This window comes from Cyprinus carpio, chromosome B12 (genome assembly GCF_018340385.1).
Source record: "Cyprinus carpio isolate SPL01 chromosome B12, ASM1834038v1, whole genome shotgun sequence".
Lineage (NCBI taxonomy): Eukaryota > Metazoa > Chordata > Actinopteri > Cypriniformes > Cyprinidae > Cyprinus > Cyprinus carpio.
In genome coordinates, this window is record NC_056608.1 from 1,459,545 (window position 1) to 1,477,001 (window position 17,457).

Below are 17,457 nucleotides of genomic sequence, written 5' to 3' on the forward strand. Positions count from 1 at the left end.
GCAGAGAAATTTGGATATAAAATATATAAACATATACAAATATATGTATATATATATATATATATATATATATATATACTTAGATCTACATTTATTTGCCTAAAACAGTGATGTACTGTATTATTTTAAGGTAGAGAACATTAATTTATAACTTAAGTTTCTTATAACGAAAAATGTACAAAGCATACACTATAATAATGTCAAATTAAAAGTTTTACCTAAAAATGCATTTTAAATAATTATATTTAGTATGTTTTGTTGTGCATTAAAGAAGTGCACTTATTTGTCTAACATATTGAACCACATGAACCACAACTGTAGCTTGTTATTCAATATCACATCAATAGAAATGACATTAAAGTATATTTTAGTTGACCATAAATGCTTGTCAATGCATTATGCAATTGCATATAAAGATGTACTTAAGTGGGTCAGAAGAGCACTCCAATTTTATGTACATTTTAACTATAGCACATTTTCATTTAATTGCGAATGCAATTAAGTGTTTGAAAACATATTCAGTTTACACTTTAGTATATTCTTTTGAAAGTACATTCTTTCCTTGTTAAACATATGCTAAAGTGTTTGTGATGTTGGGTAGCGAGTGCAACAGGTGGGTTGACATATGCATGCTACATCTGTGGCAAACATGCACATAAGTGATTGGTTAATGATAAGGGCATTTACTGGATCCGCACCTCACCGTACAGAAGGAAGCGATTGTCCAGGCCGGAGCGCTGGCACCTGCTGCATGTGTTGTGTTCTGGTTGAGGGCTGCAGCGTCAGCTGTTCGCAGCAGCTGAGCCATCAGCAAGTGCTGGAGTCTGTCAGATACCAGATACCAGAATGACAGGACACATTCAAACCATCCCGCTATTGAGCCCAGAACACAGATCTGCTTTCAGCCTTTCTCTCATATGTCCGAAACGCAATTAGCTCTGCAGTAAGACTCTTTGTTAAGCGCCTCAGGTTAACACGCAAACACCCAACGCGCAGGTTATAGCCGCAAATCATGCACAGACTTGTTAAGCTAAATAAATGGTGATATGCAGATTTGCACAAATTGCCGTTTTCTGTGATGTTTTCTCCCAAGAAATTAGTAAACAGAGCTTTAGATGAGCAGCCCAAACCTAATTCGTCTCTCTTCTCATGCCGGCGCGTTGAGCCAAGTCACACATTTTCAAATCCACAGTTAATTTGTTGAATAGCAGACTGCGATGAATCTGCCTGTTGACACAAAACACACACGCCAAGCTGGACGGGAAACCAGACATGTGTGTTTTCTAGACATCTGGTGAACTGGAGAGGCAACTGTCACGGGCAGGTTTGCGCTTCAGGGGAGCGTACTTTTCTCTTTTGCATTTTCCTCCTCTAGGCAAGGGGTTGGCCTTGTGCCATACACTTTCACAAAGCGATCACTAGTAGGATTTTCTTTAGCCAACTGGTGAATCGAACAACGGGAGGCTGAAGAGGGAAATGAAAAGCTCAAACAGCTGCTTAAGTTAACGGTGTTCCTCTGTAGGTTTAGCTGAGTCACCGTCACATTCAGAATAGCAAACATGCTCTCAGTAATTATTGATATAGAGTTTCAGTACACTGTAGACATCATGATTATTTATTGTTTCTCAGCCAGCATCCAATGCTCTGAAATGCAGCCTCAAGGTTATAGGCAAGCAAGCACCCCATGGCTGGTTGGTGAAATCTTTATGATACATCTTACGAAAGAAAGCAGAAATACGCCGGGCATTTCAATAACAGCAGGTGCAAACTGACACTGTACAAACTGGCTCACAAAGGTCAGTCAAACCGTCAGACTGAGCCGGGATTTGTCCTCAAACCACTCTATTAATACCAAATGAGCCTTATTAGGCTCATACCTATATGCAACCAGTATCATTTAACTACATGTAACAAGTTGTGGTCTGAATGCTGAACCTTCCATCAGTGAACAGTTAATCAAGATATTTTAACTTAAATTGCATAAAAATTTTTAGGGTTGTAGGCCATCCAAAACCAGAGTGTCTATTATAAGACATTCTGCAATATAAGCATTGTGCATATAAAAAATGAGAATCCCTGTGCTGAGGATTTTCACAGCAGCTGGTATCAGCGCTGGCAACCTTGAGCTTCAGCAATCAGTCAGGCTCTCGTACACAGCTGTGACACCTCAGCAGGTCTGTGGCGTACCACCATTACGTCCAATCAGGAGTTCCAGCCCTGACTCTCTTACACAAGAGCGCCGCTGACAGATTAGGAATCGTCACAGGCTCACGTACATGGAGAGAAAGGGGAACGCAGGCAGGGTTTCCTAAATGATCGGGGACTGGCGAGACCTGACACTGTCAGAAGGTCAGAGGTGCCTGAGCTACGAACAGATGCCTCCAACTGTGTGACACAGCAGCTGTGCACTATAAACAAGAGGATCTGCTGGAGCTACAGTGCATGTCAATATGAGCATGTTATATCAACATGTGGTGTGTCTCTAAATATATATGAGACTAAACATGCCTGGGGCATGCCCTCCATATGGAATATTTTAGAAATACGGAGTTCTTACTAATAGTTTCTTTTAGAATATAATCAGTCTGTAATATATTATATTTTATTATATCATTTATCATGCAGTGACAAGTATAATTAAGTTATTTGTGGAACTGCTGATTTCTCTATTCATCCTGGCTACTCTGACACAGCAAACAAATCAACCATTTGTGTGAGTTTGGGGTGGGGCTATTTGTTTGCCTGACCAATGACAGATAAAAGGAGTATCCAGGGAAATTATTTATAAATAGTTATTTTTTTTCCCAGGCTCACTGGGAGAAAAAAAATCGCAGCAGTGCAGAAATGAAATGTTCAGTGATTTTCGTTTGAAAATTACGTAACTAACCCCGACCCTAAAGCTAACCGATGGTATTAACAAAAGCAAAAGTGAGATAAAAACACATTTACTGAAGCAAGCATGTCATTTTATATTGCTTCTACAAGTGTTTGAGCTTTTTCATCATGACTCTGTTTCACAGTAGCGCTTCATGTCACAAGTGCAGTGCTTTACCAGGTGCGCTACCGAGCAAGTTTACTACATCAGAAAATCTCAAAATATGGAGCTGATTATGTGATGCAAACATCAAAATGCATTAGTTTACAAATCATGCACTACTGATGAAAGAGTTTTGAGCTGAAAACACAGTATTGTGCAAGCAATCACACAAAAATAGGTCTTAATTATTTATAATTTGTGTCAAAGGGAATAAAAGTGATTGGTGTTTTACTGGCAGCTGGAAACGGCAGTGAATTGTAGAGTTTTGCAAAAAAAAAAAAAAAAAAAATGAGATTATGTTTTTATTTTTGCATTTTATGAACAACCTGTGAGTTATTTAAAAAATATAAAAGACAATATTATGAATATTGCTGAACAGAATGACACAGTTAGAGAAATATGCAACGCTGGAGTGATAAAATATTCTCTTGAAGTTCTCTGAATCTAGGACAGTTGTCCATTTTATAACCCAGAAAATTATGAGCTCTAAAAAAAAAAAAACATTGACAAATGACATACTGATTGTTAGTCCAGTCAAGTCTCATGTACATAAATGTCTAGTCTGCTAATGCCTTCTGGGAGACTTTTTCACAGCCTTGAATGTGTAATATAAAATTCTGCTCAGATAGATTAAAAGGAATTATGATGAATTCCAAATCACTTCGTTATACATGTTCAGCAATATAAGCATAGGTTTGTACTGGTGTTTTTTCCCCCACTGCATTCATATTCCATGTGAATAGGCTTTCATCTCTTTTGTACTGTGTTATAGATCATAACAGCTGTTAGTTACTGAGCTGCAAAAATGAGTATCGAGAGCAGTCACAGGCCAAAAGTTCATCAGAAGATTTATGAACTTAAGAACCACAGTCATGTCCTTGTTAGTTTTTGGGATTGCACTAAAACTTGTTGATATCCAGTCATTAGCACTAAGAGTGAGGAGAGGGCCCACTGTTTGGATCCAGCAGCCTCCTTATGCTTCCAGACAGATGGGAGATATTGAACAATGATAGCTTATAGCGATCACAGCAAAGCGTCACACTGGAAAACAATTAGCACTGCTCATGTGGATCTTGATGTTCACCATCTGGATAAACACGCTGACCTGAGAGACTATGTCTGCAAAACTCCTGCAGCTGCAATCAAAAACTGCGTACTGTATCCAAATGCATAACTGCTGAATTTCTGTAAATACTCTTGTACTGTTAAAATTAAATGTATGTATTAGTCACAAAACACATTGCTGGGAAAATGTCAGTGTTGATTATCAATGAGCAACAACTAAAATTTCATAGAAAACTTGCATACGACATGAGAAGACTGGAGAACAATCTGCATTGCAACACCCTAGCAACCATCCAGAACACCCTAACAACTGCATAATAACATCATCCTATGAATCACATCTGGAAACCTCTCAGAACACCTTAGTAACTGCATAGCAACACCCTAGAAACCATTCGGTGCACCCTAACAACAATCCAGACACCCTAGCAACTGCATAGCAACACCCTAGCAACCATCCAGAAAACACTAGCAACTGCAAAGCAACACCTTGGTAACCATTCAGAACACCCTAACTGCATAACATTATCATCCTAGGAATCACATAGAAACACCCTAGAAACCACCTAGAACACCTTAGTAACTGCATAGCAACACCCAAGAAACCATTCAGAACACCCTAGCAACAACTCAAATACCCTAGCAACCACATGGCAACAGCATAGCAACCGACCAGAATACTTTCCCAACCGCAGAGCAATGCCCTAGCATTAACCCGAAACACCTTAGCAACTGCATAACAACAGCCTAGCATCCACTGATACACTAGCAACTGCAGAGCAACACACTGGTAATCATTCAGAACACCTAGCAGCAATTCGGACACCATGGCAACCACATTCCAAAGCCATAGTAACTGCATAGCAATACCCTAGCAACCATCCAGAACACCATAGCAATCACCTAAAACACCCTAGCAACTGCATTACAATAACATCCTAGGAATCACACAGAAACACCCTAGAAACCATTAAGAAAACCCTAGCAACAGCCCAAACACCCTACCAACCGCATAGCAATGCACCAGCAATCAACCAAAACACCTTATCAACTGCAAAACAATGCATCCATCTAGAATATGCTAGCAATTGCAGAGCAACACCTTGGCAACCATTCAGAAGCCCCTAGCAACAACTCAGACAACACAGCAACCATATACCAACGCCCTAGCAACTGCATAACAACAGAATGAATCAGAATCAGAATGCTCTTGCAACTGCATAGCAATCTATTGGTCTGTTTGTCTGTCAGAGAGGCAGCATAGCCTTAAAATCTTTAAACTTCAAGCTTGTAAAACTACACTTAATTTTCAGACTAGGTTTTCTCAATTCAGCATCAAAGTGAGTCCACAAACATCATCATCTACACGCAGCGGTTCTCAATTCCAGTCCTCGCGACCCCCTGCTCTGCACATTTTGTATGTCTCTCTTATGGCTTCAGACGGTTGTTCTATTTGAACGTAAGTGCCCTGCGAAGTGGACATCACCGGATATTCCGCCATGACTCCAGTTCGAAGCGAATGTATATGTTCCATTCAAAGTGCATTATCGTAACACAGTTCATGCACGGAGCTCACTTCTAACGAGCTGATTATCTGAATCAGGTGTGTTAACAAAGAGAGACATGCAAAATGTGCAGAGCAGCGGGTCGCGAGGACTGCAATTGAGAACCGCTGATCTACAGTAGTTTAAGACGTCTCTCTCCTCCAAGACTTTCCCAGGCGTCTCTTCCTTTCTTGGAAGGTAAAGTCTTCCTGAGGATCAATGAGAGATGCAAGCCAATCCTAGCCGAGTGCTAATCGTGCAACTTTCTAAGAGGTTCTTTGGCCTGGACACCATGTGCGGCTGACCTCAATCCCTCTGCTCTGGGCCTATGGGTCAGTGGCTTTGAGCAGGACACTTCTATTCTTAGCATTAGCACTCAAAGACAAGCGCTAAGTACTGGAGCTTGTTCTCGGAACCATTGTTCAGCAAACAGGAGGTGCCACGCCAAACACACACTATTGCTCACAAAGTTTAGTTCAGTATAGAAGCCCATTTCCACACTGAGATAAAGAAAAAATTAAAACGATAGTTGTAACTTTTTCATCTCATAATTGTGAAATATAAACTCACAATTGCGTAAAATAAATAAATAAAGATTTGCAAGATATAAAGTCTATAATATTAAGATATATCGGAGATACATGTAAGATGTAAATTATATAATATGTGACTTTTTTATCGACTTTATATCACAAATCGCAATTGTAAATTTATATCACGCACTATAACTCACAATAGCGACTTTATATCATTAAATTATTTCTTTACAACATGCAACTGACTTTATATCACACAATTATGACTACAACGTGATTCCGATTATATCACGCAATTATGAATAAAACTGACAATTGTGACTTTTAAACTCGCAAACTGTGAGTTTATATCATGCAATTATGACTATAACTCGCAATTGAGTTTATATTATGCAGTTATGACTTTATAACTCAATTGCGAGTTTATATCATGCAATTATGATTATAAATTGCAATTGCGACTTTTTTTTTATCACAGTTATGACTATAACTCGCAATTAAGACTTTATATCACACAATTATTACTTTATAATTTGCAATTGCTACTTTATGTCAGAATTGTGCAATAAAAAAGTCGTAATTATCTTTTCTTTTTTTCCGTGGCAGACACAAGCTTCTATAGTTTAGTGCTACATGATGATTCAAAAATGATTCCTTTCACCATAAGACAAGGTTAGTGTCTTTTCATCTTCAGGCTTTATTAATCTGAAGGCGTGTTTCAAGCGGTTCCTCCCGCTCATGAAAGTTTGATCAGATGGCAGCTGCACTCTGCATGCCTGAGGTGGCACTTGGACGGGTGTCTGGTCCACAGGAGTGAGTGACCAGAGAGGAGCCAAGGAGGCCTCTCTCACAGAGAGGTGTTGAGCAAGTGTGAGGATGGCAGGAGCACGTTTTCATTGAATTATTATATTATAATTGAATTCTATTATATTTTAGTGTAGAAGTCAATCACACTGGAATGTTTGGAAAATTGTAAAATTATTAATCAAAAAATGTATTATATAATGATATATGAAATTTTTAAATAAATGTAAAAATTATTATGAAATATATAATACATTTCTATATTTTATATTGTTGTGTAGAAAACAATCACATTGAAACTGAATTTTCTTCTAATATAAATTAAAATTATTATAAAAAATATTATATTATATTACATTATTGCGTAGAATCAATCATATTGAAACTATAACTGTATTTTTTTAAAAATATAAATGTACAATTATTCTAAAATACATAACGTTAAATTAATGTATCATTGTGTTATATAACATTATATTGGGACTGGACATTGGCATATATATATATATATATATATATATATATATATATATATATATATATATATATATATATATATATATATATATATATATTAGGGCTGTCAAATGATTAATCATGATTAATCACATCCAAAATAAAAGTTTTGTTTACATAATATGTGTATGTGTACAGGGTATATTTATTATGTATATATAAATACACACACATAAATTATATATTTAGAAAATATTTACATGTACATACATTTATATATTTATATTCTTAAAATTTATATATATATAAAATATATTTAATATATAAACATAACATATTCTTCTTAAATATATACATGCATGTGTGTGTATTTATATATACATAATAAATATACACAGTATACACACATATATTATGTAAACAAAACTTTTATTTTGGATGTGATTAATCGTGATTAATCATTTGACAGCCCTAATATATATATATATATATATAGATATATATATATATATATATATATATATATATATATATATATATATATATATATATATATATTATTATTATTATTATTATTATTATTATTATCATTATTATTATTGTGTAGAAGGCAATCACACTGAAACTGAATTTTCTTCTAATATAAATTTTAATTATTATAAAAAGTTGAAACAGTAACTTATTTTTTAGATATAAATGTACAATTATTCTAAAATACATAATATTAAATTAATGTATCATTGTGTTATATAACATTATATTGGGACTGGACATTGGCAAATATATATATATATATATATATATATATATAAAATATATAAAATATAATATCCATTGGCACTGGAACTTTTTTAAATAAATTGTAAATTTGTATATTTTCTTACATTTATATTAATATGTAATATTTTTACTAATTTAATATTGAATTTTTACAGTACCATTTTGTACTGTTAATGTTTGTTGAACCTTTATATAATGTGAATGTCATAAAATGTCAGACCTTTAGCAAACATACTGCACTGCACATTTACAAAAATCACATATTAATGAACAGAGGATATGCACACAAACACTGTCCACCTGTCCAATTATTCTGCCATATGTCCTTTAATGTTGTCATGGTGACCATCTCCATGTAATCATTCAGCTGAATGGAATGAATTTCCACTGTGATGGAAATGAGCCACGCGATTGGAGCAGTGGACTGAAGGGTGTGTCCAGAGGTCAAGAGGTCACATCTAGGGCAGTTCTGAGCCTCACAACAATAGCTGAAGCATTAAAAACCTGATGAGCAAAACTAAAATAAAAACAACACACGCCATCTGTTTAAGTTGTCTGGCACTCAGGAGCGTTTCATGTATATTTCAAATATCGGCGAACAGCTGCGCATTTGGCTGCGGTTCACCTGATGTTCAGAAGCATTCTTTTCAATCTATTTGTTTTCAGATGTTTGTTGAACTGAGCTCATATGAGCTGCAGAAAAGGTGCTGAAATGATTTTTGAACATTTGGGATTCAGCAGCATCACCAGCAGAAACGTCATAATCGAAGAATCTGTAAAAGATATGGAAAAACTCCTTCGGTGGAGACAGAATTAGGTCAAAGTGAACCTGAGCAGGGACGATCTCATTACCTCACATACTAACTACCACAGCAGGAACATCGCTTCTGCGCTCAGCTCAATCAAACGACAAACACACTCGAACCAGACAAACTATTTATTTCTGACCCGGCCGCACGCCAGCCAATCAGAAGCCATGGCATGCAGGAGATGTTCAGAGAAACTCTGCTGAGACGTCAAACATAAAGTCATTCAGGATGTCAGCATGCAAATGTATGCGTCTGTCCTGTTTATAGTGGCCACATTTTGGGAGTCATTATATAAACCACAATATTAAACAAGCACTTAGAGAATGACATGGTGTAAAACAACTTAAATCATACTCTGTGTAGAGGTGACATATTACACAACAAGAACAAATGCATTTACACCTTTATATATATATATGTATGTATAGCAAAATCAGCAGTATTCAGTGTTGCTTTGACTCATTGTATGAACAGAAACAGTTCTTAAAATATCTTCTCTTACATTTTTCACAAAATAAAGAAATGATGACAAAATTATAATTTTTGGTTGAACTAGCCTTTTAAAGCCAGAGGTAAAGAGAGCCGATAGGATTGCAACATTAGCTGCTAATGCTAATTCAGTTGTGCAGTGTTTTGATTATATTGTATACAGATGACAAAGCACTTCCAGTTCAATCTTTTCCTCATAAAAACAGTGAGCACTGTAACCGACGCCGCCGCTTTTCTCACAGATATCATTTGTGGTGAGAGCTTCTTACCACACAAACCCTCAGAGACCTTGAAAATAAGGGGACGTGACCAAAGAAATCAGATATTGACATTAGATGTTAGTACAAGCTCAGATTTAGCCGGTGCATGTGCACCATTTTGAGTTAAAGGGCTCCTTTTTCACAAATATGTGTGTTTATCAAGGAGCTATTGTATTTCACTCACCCAGCAAGACCGAACTGCTGGCAAACTAAAATGTAAATCAACAGCATCCATTTTCAGTGAAATGGAGAAGATCCTGCCATCAGGAAAGATCAGCAATAGTGACAAACACCGTTTTAAAAATAACAAAACTAAACCCAACCTAAAAGCTAACCAATGGTGTTAACAAAAGCAAACCTGAGATAAAAACACATTTGCTAAAGCAACCATGTCATTTTATCTTGCTTCTACAAGTCTTTGAGCTCTTTTATGGTGACTTGTGTTTAACAGACTTGTACCAGAGCGCTTCACATCACAAGTGTAATGCTGTACCGGGTGCGCTACCGAGCAAGTTTACTACATCAGAAAAGCCAAACATATGGAGCCGGTTCTAAGATACAAACATCAAAATGTGCATTACAGTCTTAAGCTCATAACATAGCATTTTGCATAAAAAAACACATTAAACTATGTCTTTATTGATAATCTGCCACTGTAATCGTAATTTGCATTAAAAGGAATACAAGTTTTCGGTGTTTTAATTACACTAGTATTCATTTCAGCTGGAAACTGCAGTGAATTGTATGTCCAGGTGCATTTTTGGTAGGTGGAAGCACCTTTTTAATGAGCCTGGTTTGGTTTTGAGTCTGCACTGCAAAACATTATTTTCTTAGTATTTTTGTCCTGTTTTCCAGTATAAATATCTAATCATTCTTAAAACAAGATTCAAGCAAAATGACAGGATATTAAGTCTTGTTTTCTGACAAGCGTATCGAAATTTAACAAGTTTAAGCTTAAAAAAAGAACATATATCTGGCCATGGGGTCAGAAAATTAAACTTAATTCAAAGTGAAAAGTAGTAGTTGTTGTTTTTTACCCAATTAACAGGCAGTTTCTCTTGTTGTAAGCTTAAGAAAAAGCAAAAACATTTTTCATCTCAAGCATCTTTAAGAAAATTTAGATATTTGTCAAGGAAAACAAGACAAAAACACTAAGAAAGATAGATAATGTCTGCTGTGTTAACGCATTGCATCAGACTGGAGGTTGTGGGATGATTTTGTAAAGTGTTGCACTTTTACATGCATAATGTATGACACATGCAGGCGAAAACAGGCCCAAATTATGAATCCGTATGACGTTTTACTTCATCGAAAGCACTAAAAAACGATATATTTGCCTTGCCAAAGACTGCAAATCAATATCTACCCAGCCTCGCCTGGACATCTGATCAATACTCGCTCCGCAGATGAGTGGATGTGAAAAAGTATGTTAAAGCAGTGTTTTCAAGGTTGGTTTTCTCCGGCGTATCCCATGCAGCCCTCCAGCCGGTCTCGCCGTGGGAGAAGGCAGCACGTCCAGCCCCACCATCAAGGCGTTAATTGAGCAAAGCTGCAGGCTGGAGACTCCATGTGCATTTGTTTGTGTGTTTATCTCTCACTGATAACACGTCAGTGCTCCCTACAGGCCAGCGCCAAATCACGGCTGATCATCAACCATCATGGACCTCAAACACCAGTCAGAAGCACTGAGACGACAGGAAAACTGCTGAAGACATCTCTGAAAAACATGCTTCCAAACCACATTCAGGCCTATTCTCACTATGACTTTTCTCACCTATATTCAGGCCTGTTGTAATTAATGCTTATTAGTCTGACTGTGGTTATTTGATCTATCTATCTATCTATCTATCTATCTATCTATCTATCTAAATACATTTTTACAGCATGAAAATGATCCACATGGGCCTATTTTTATTATAAATTTTATCATTACATATGAAACTAAGCAAAACAATAATAATGTATTAGGCTTACATTGAAAGTGAAATGAATAATACACAATAAAATCGTCCTTATTTGGGAATATTCTTACTACAGGCCTGTTGTGATTATTGATTTGTCTGATCATAATTATTTGATGTAATTTTAATTATCTGAGTTAACCAAAATAATTTTGCAGTTTGAATTTCAATCACATTTTGCCTTCCAGACAGGACACTTATATTAATCATATTATAAATACTTAAAGATTAAAAAATTAATTTCTCACAGCATTAAAGAAAATCTTATGAGCTTATTTTTTATTATAAATGTTTTTATATTATATATGATTCTAAGTATAAAAGAAAATGAACGTATTATGCTTACATTGTGCAACCAACCAAACCAATAATAAAATCATTAAATGCAATTATTTGTATGGCAATTAATTATCAGCACTAAATTCATGATCACAACATGCTTTAATTATATTATTAATATTGTTGGTTCTTTTTATCTCAAACTTATTGGAATACAAAAGAAGATATTTTCAATTATAATAAAATTTCAATGAAAGTCAGTGGGGACCAAACCACACTTGCGTCCAAAATATCTTCTTTTGAGTTCCACAGAAGAAAGTCAGTTATGCTGGTTTAAAACACTTTTATTTTGGGGTGAAATATGGCTTTAAGGTTGATGTTTATGCTGTTTAAGATGCTGTAGTTGCTATAATAAGCACTCCGCTACATCTGAATGGTCGCCAACGGAGAAACGTGTTTTTGTCCATAATGGTGTAGTTATGACATCTCCCAGCAGGTCTGCCTGGATCTTGTTAATCAGATGACCCTCAGGCCACAGCTATGGTAATGTGTTGACTCCAGCAAGCTATTTTTGAGCTTTTGAGCACACAGGGTCCCAACCTGAGGGTACAGATGCTTGAGTTTGCCAATCGTGACACAGCTAGGCCCGTATGAAGCACATGGCTTGTTTATCCATCTGTGTTTTGGAGTTGAGTCTGGGGTCCGGTCTGCTATGGGCGACTGAATCATCTCTGAACTCCAGAGAGCATCTCGCTCTAGAGAAGGCCGTGACTCAGTCTCCTCCAGCTGTCAAAATACACATCAAACTCGCTCCCACAGCATGGACAAAACTCTGCAGAACTTCTGCAGCCAACGGGCAAAAAGAGTGACTGCGATTCTGTTGCCAACTTCCCAGATCTCAAGTGGAAAGGTCCAGATTTAGGTGCCGTAAACACATTGAGGTCAGCAGAGACTGAGAGCAAACAGGCCACTGAGCCTCATCTGCCCGAGCACTGAACCTGATGGACTATATCCTTAACACACTGTTATTCGTTTAAAATAGTTCCCGCCACTTCTTCTAAACAACTATGTGGTTTAAAAATACAGTTTTGCTGTAATTCGAACAAACTCAACAGTACTGTAATATTTACTCTAGCTCTGTTTACACACTGTTTTTAGCAAATGCAACTGAAATGATTAAAAACAAATTCAAACGGCAAATCTGAGTCAACTTACTGACTTAAATTAAATGGTATGTTTATTCATTCTGAAGACTGAATCACGTGAAAATCAAATAAAAATCCTGGTATAATAAAATTATTAATGATGTGATTTTTTGTTGTTTATTTTTTTTTTTTTTATTTTTTATTGTTGTGAGGGACTTTTTTTTCTATGTCAAAACAATGATTGGCTCTTTTACTGTAAGGAGGGACTATATTTTGTCTATCAGGAAGCTGACTGACTCTTTTACTGTAAGGCAGGACTATCTTTTCTCTGTCAAGAAGCTGGTTGACTCTTTTACTGTAATGCGGGACTTTCTTTTCTCTGTCAAAACAATGATTGGCTCTTTTAATGTAAGGAGGGACTATCTTTTGTCTATCATAAAGCTGTTTGGATCTTTTTTTACTGTAATGCGGGACTTTCTTTTCTCTGTCAAAACAATGATTGGCTCTTTTAATGTAAGGAGGGACTATCTTTTGTCTATCATAAAGGCTGTTTGGATCTTTTTACTGTAATGCGGGACTTTCTTTTCTCTGTCAAAACAATGATTGGCTCTTTTTAATGTAAGGAGGGACTATCTTTTGTCTATCATAAAGCTGTTTGGATCTTTTTACTGTAAGGTGGGACTTTCTTTTCTCTGTCAAAACAATGATTGGCTCTTTTAATGTAAGGAGGGACTATCTTTTGTCTATCATAAAGCTGTTTGGATCTTTTTACTGTAAGGTGGGACTTTCTTTTCTCTGTCAAGTAGCTGATTGACACTTTTACTGTAAGGCGGGACTTTCTTTTCTCTGTCAAGAAGCTGATTGACTCTTTTGCTGTAAGGCGGGACTTTCTTTTCTCTGTCAAGTAGCTGATTGACACTTTTACTGTAAGGTGGGACTTTCTTTTCTCTGTCAAGTAGCTGATTGACACTTTTACTGTAAGGCGGGACTTTCTTTTCTCTGTCAAGTAGCTGATTGACACTTTTACTGTAAGGCGGGACTTTCTTTTCTCTGCCAAAATGATGATTGGCTCTTTTAATTTAAGGAGTGACTATATTTTGTCTATCAGGAAGCTGATTGGATCTTTTTACTGTAAGGTGGGAGGGACTATCTTTTCTCTGTCAAGTAGCTGACTGACAATTTTACTGGAAGGCGGGACTTTCTTTTCTCTATCAGAAAGGTGATTGGGTCTTTTACTGTAAGGCAAGACTTTCTTTTCTATTTCAAAACATTGATTGGCTCTTTTACTGTAAGGAGTGACTATCTTTTGTCTATCAAGAAGCTGATTGACTCTTTTACTGTAAGGCAGGACTATCTTTTTGTTTGTCTATTTTGTGATTGACTCTTTTGCTGGAAGGCAGGACTTTCTTTTCTCTATCAGAAAGGTGATTGGGTCTTTTACTGTAATGTGGAAATTTATTTTCTGTCAGGAAGCTGATCAGCTCTTTTACTACAGTATAAGGTGGGACTTCCAGTTCTCTATTAAAAAATACTTTTTTACTGTAAGGCAGGACTTTCTTCCATCAGAAAATTGATTGTCTTTTTACTGTAAGACTAAATTGAAATAGATTTTTTATCTGTAAAGTGTGACTACAGGGTTACAGCTACGAGTGGGCGTCTCCTTTCATTATAGCATCTCTGTTATATTCAGCATATTATAGTTTACAGGGCGTTGCCGGCCAGCTGTTGTTTAACAGGAGTGCACATTGTGTTCTTTAAAAACAGTTAGAAGCAGTTCACTGACTCTAGATCCACTTTATGTTGATGGATGGATCCCTGGATCAATTCTGATGTGCTCTGAAACCTAAGCACAAGATCATCGCTCGTGTGACGTACCATTTCAAGCTCTCGCCGGCGAGGAGGCGGATCTCTGACACGAGTGATGGACGGTCACAGCGAGGAAGGGTGGACGCGTCCAGCGGGTGTTATATCCCGTTTCCAGATATAACTCTCCCTCATTAAGCTCTCCTATCATGTTCACTGGAGCGCTGCTGTCACTGGCACAGAGCCAAAATGGCGGCTTCCACAAATCCCAACATTTCAGCACTCGCTCAGCTCACCGGATAAATGATGAAGTCGCACTACGGCACATTTCATTTGCAGTCTAGCAGTGTCCATAAACACCCTACGGGAGATGAACTTTATAAGCTAGAGCTGTCAGAAGACACAAATGCAAGCATGTTTTGAGAGCAGCACTGGGTAACAGCACTGGGTAGTTTGGATAAAATGTTTATTTTTTCAAAGAAGTCTCTTTTGCTCACCAAGGCTGCATTTATTTGTTCGAAAATACGGTAAAAAATCATGTAATTATTGTTTTGTGTTATTGAAATAAAATATTTTTTTTGTATGTGAATATTTTTTTATATGTGATTTATTTTTTTTTTCAGTGTTGTAATTTTTATTATATTTAATTATGTCTTCAGTGTCACATGATCTTCAGAAATCATTCTAATATACTGATTTGAAACATTTCTAATTATTTTTATGGAACCTATGATGTGTTACCCTTCAAAATATTTGGGTAAGATTTTACAAAAAGAAAATAGAAATTGAGACTTTTATCTACCAAGGATGCATTAGATTTTTCAAAAGTGGCAATGAAAACATTTAGAATGTTACAAATGACTTTTTCAAATAAATCTTCTTTTAAACTTTCTATTCATCAAAGAATCCTGAGAAATAAAATGAATGACGGTTTCCGATAATAATCAGAAATGTTTCTTGAGTAGCAAATAATCATATAGGAATGACTTCTGAAAGATCATGTAAGTGAAGTGATGATGCTGAAAACTGTAATAATATTTCTCGATTTTTACTGCATTCTTGATCAAATAAATGCAGTTTTGGCGAGCACAACACACTTATTTCAAAAACATTAAAAATCATAATTATTCCAAACTTTTGACTGGTTTAGTGAAAGCATGGATTTTTTGTTTTAGATCGCAATTGATATGAATGTAGAAGGGAAGGTGTATATTTCACAGTCTGAGACAGGTGAAAATAAATGTATTCTCTCTCTCTCTCTCCGTCTCACACCTGTTCCTGCTGGAGTCTAATTTGGGCTCTTCTTTATTTGAGCACAAACGATGTGAAGGGGTTGAATGCGAGCGGATGGCCGGACCACACACTTTCCCCTTTGATCCAGCATGGGAAGAACTCACATCACATTACCAGAGAGAAGAGCCTAAAAACTCCACAGCAGCTCATCAGATCCTGTAGGTCACTTCCTACCAGCAGTTATACATCAGTCGGTGATAAAAGAGGCCTGATGTTAGCCTTAGCATCGTATCTCCACTGCTGCTAACAAATACACAAAATCAATGCGATCCAAAATAGAATTCGCTGCTGTCTGCAATATCCTGATAAGAGATTTGATAGCATAAATATTTATAAAGAGCCAAAGGAAATGAAATTGAATTTGCATTCTGCTTTGTTATCGTATGATGTGCTATTCTAAAACTGCATCGTATGAATTCATTTCATTCCCTGCACTAGAGAAACTGACATTTTTAATAACTGGATGGTTAACATGAAATATGAAAAAATAAAAGTTAGTAAAAAGTCATGCTCTTTGATGTGATGTGCTACACTCTATCTGAATTTTCTCCTCTGTACAGTATATTGAATAATAATAATAAATACTTTTTTTTTTTTGAGAAATCTTTTCTTTACATATTTATTTCTTCATTATATTTCTGCAAAAGCGTTTACCATAAATCTGCTCCATAAGGGTAATTACACTCAATCTCTCATGGCCAATTACAACATCAACTTTGATTTTATACACTAACCGTAAATGAAGCCGGTGGAAAAGTAAAACACCAGCGGGAAAGTGTTTACAGACAAGTTTGCACCGCTGAGACGCTGCATTATGTAACATCTAAATCCTAATAATGCAAATATCACCAGGCTCATTCACAGGCCGAAACGCTCTAAATTATGAAAACTCAATCCAACAGAAACCTGCCAAAGCTCTAAGACACCCAAATCAGGGAGCTTACTTGTTTGGCTCAAGGGAATGAAATGAAATTTCTGAATATGACAGATGTGCGGCTCTATAAAGAGAACGACATCTCCAGACTGCCCAAATATAAAGTCTTCACACCTCACAGAAGCGCCCAGGCATGCTCCCTAAGCCCTGGGAAACCTCTCTGGATACACCAGCTGGACAGGTTACGTAAGAGACGGAGGGCTGCTGGAGCTCCACACGTCCTCACTGAGTGGGCCGCAGTGATTTCTGCTGGGAGACAGAC

The 17,457-nt window shown here is 36.5% G+C and overlaps 1 long non-coding RNA gene across 1 annotated transcript; it reads left to right on the top strand.

Annotated features, from left to right (window-relative positions):
- The first annotated feature begins 14,547 nt into the window (after positions 1-14,547).
- On the top strand, positions 14,548-16,856 carry LOC122139121. Its single transcript, XR_006155994.1, has 2 exons — positions 14,548-15,403; positions 16,256-16,856. It is a non-coding gene; the product is annotated as an uncharacterized LOC122139121 (long non-coding RNA).
- The last annotated feature ends 601 nt before the right edge of the window (positions 16,857-17,457 follow it).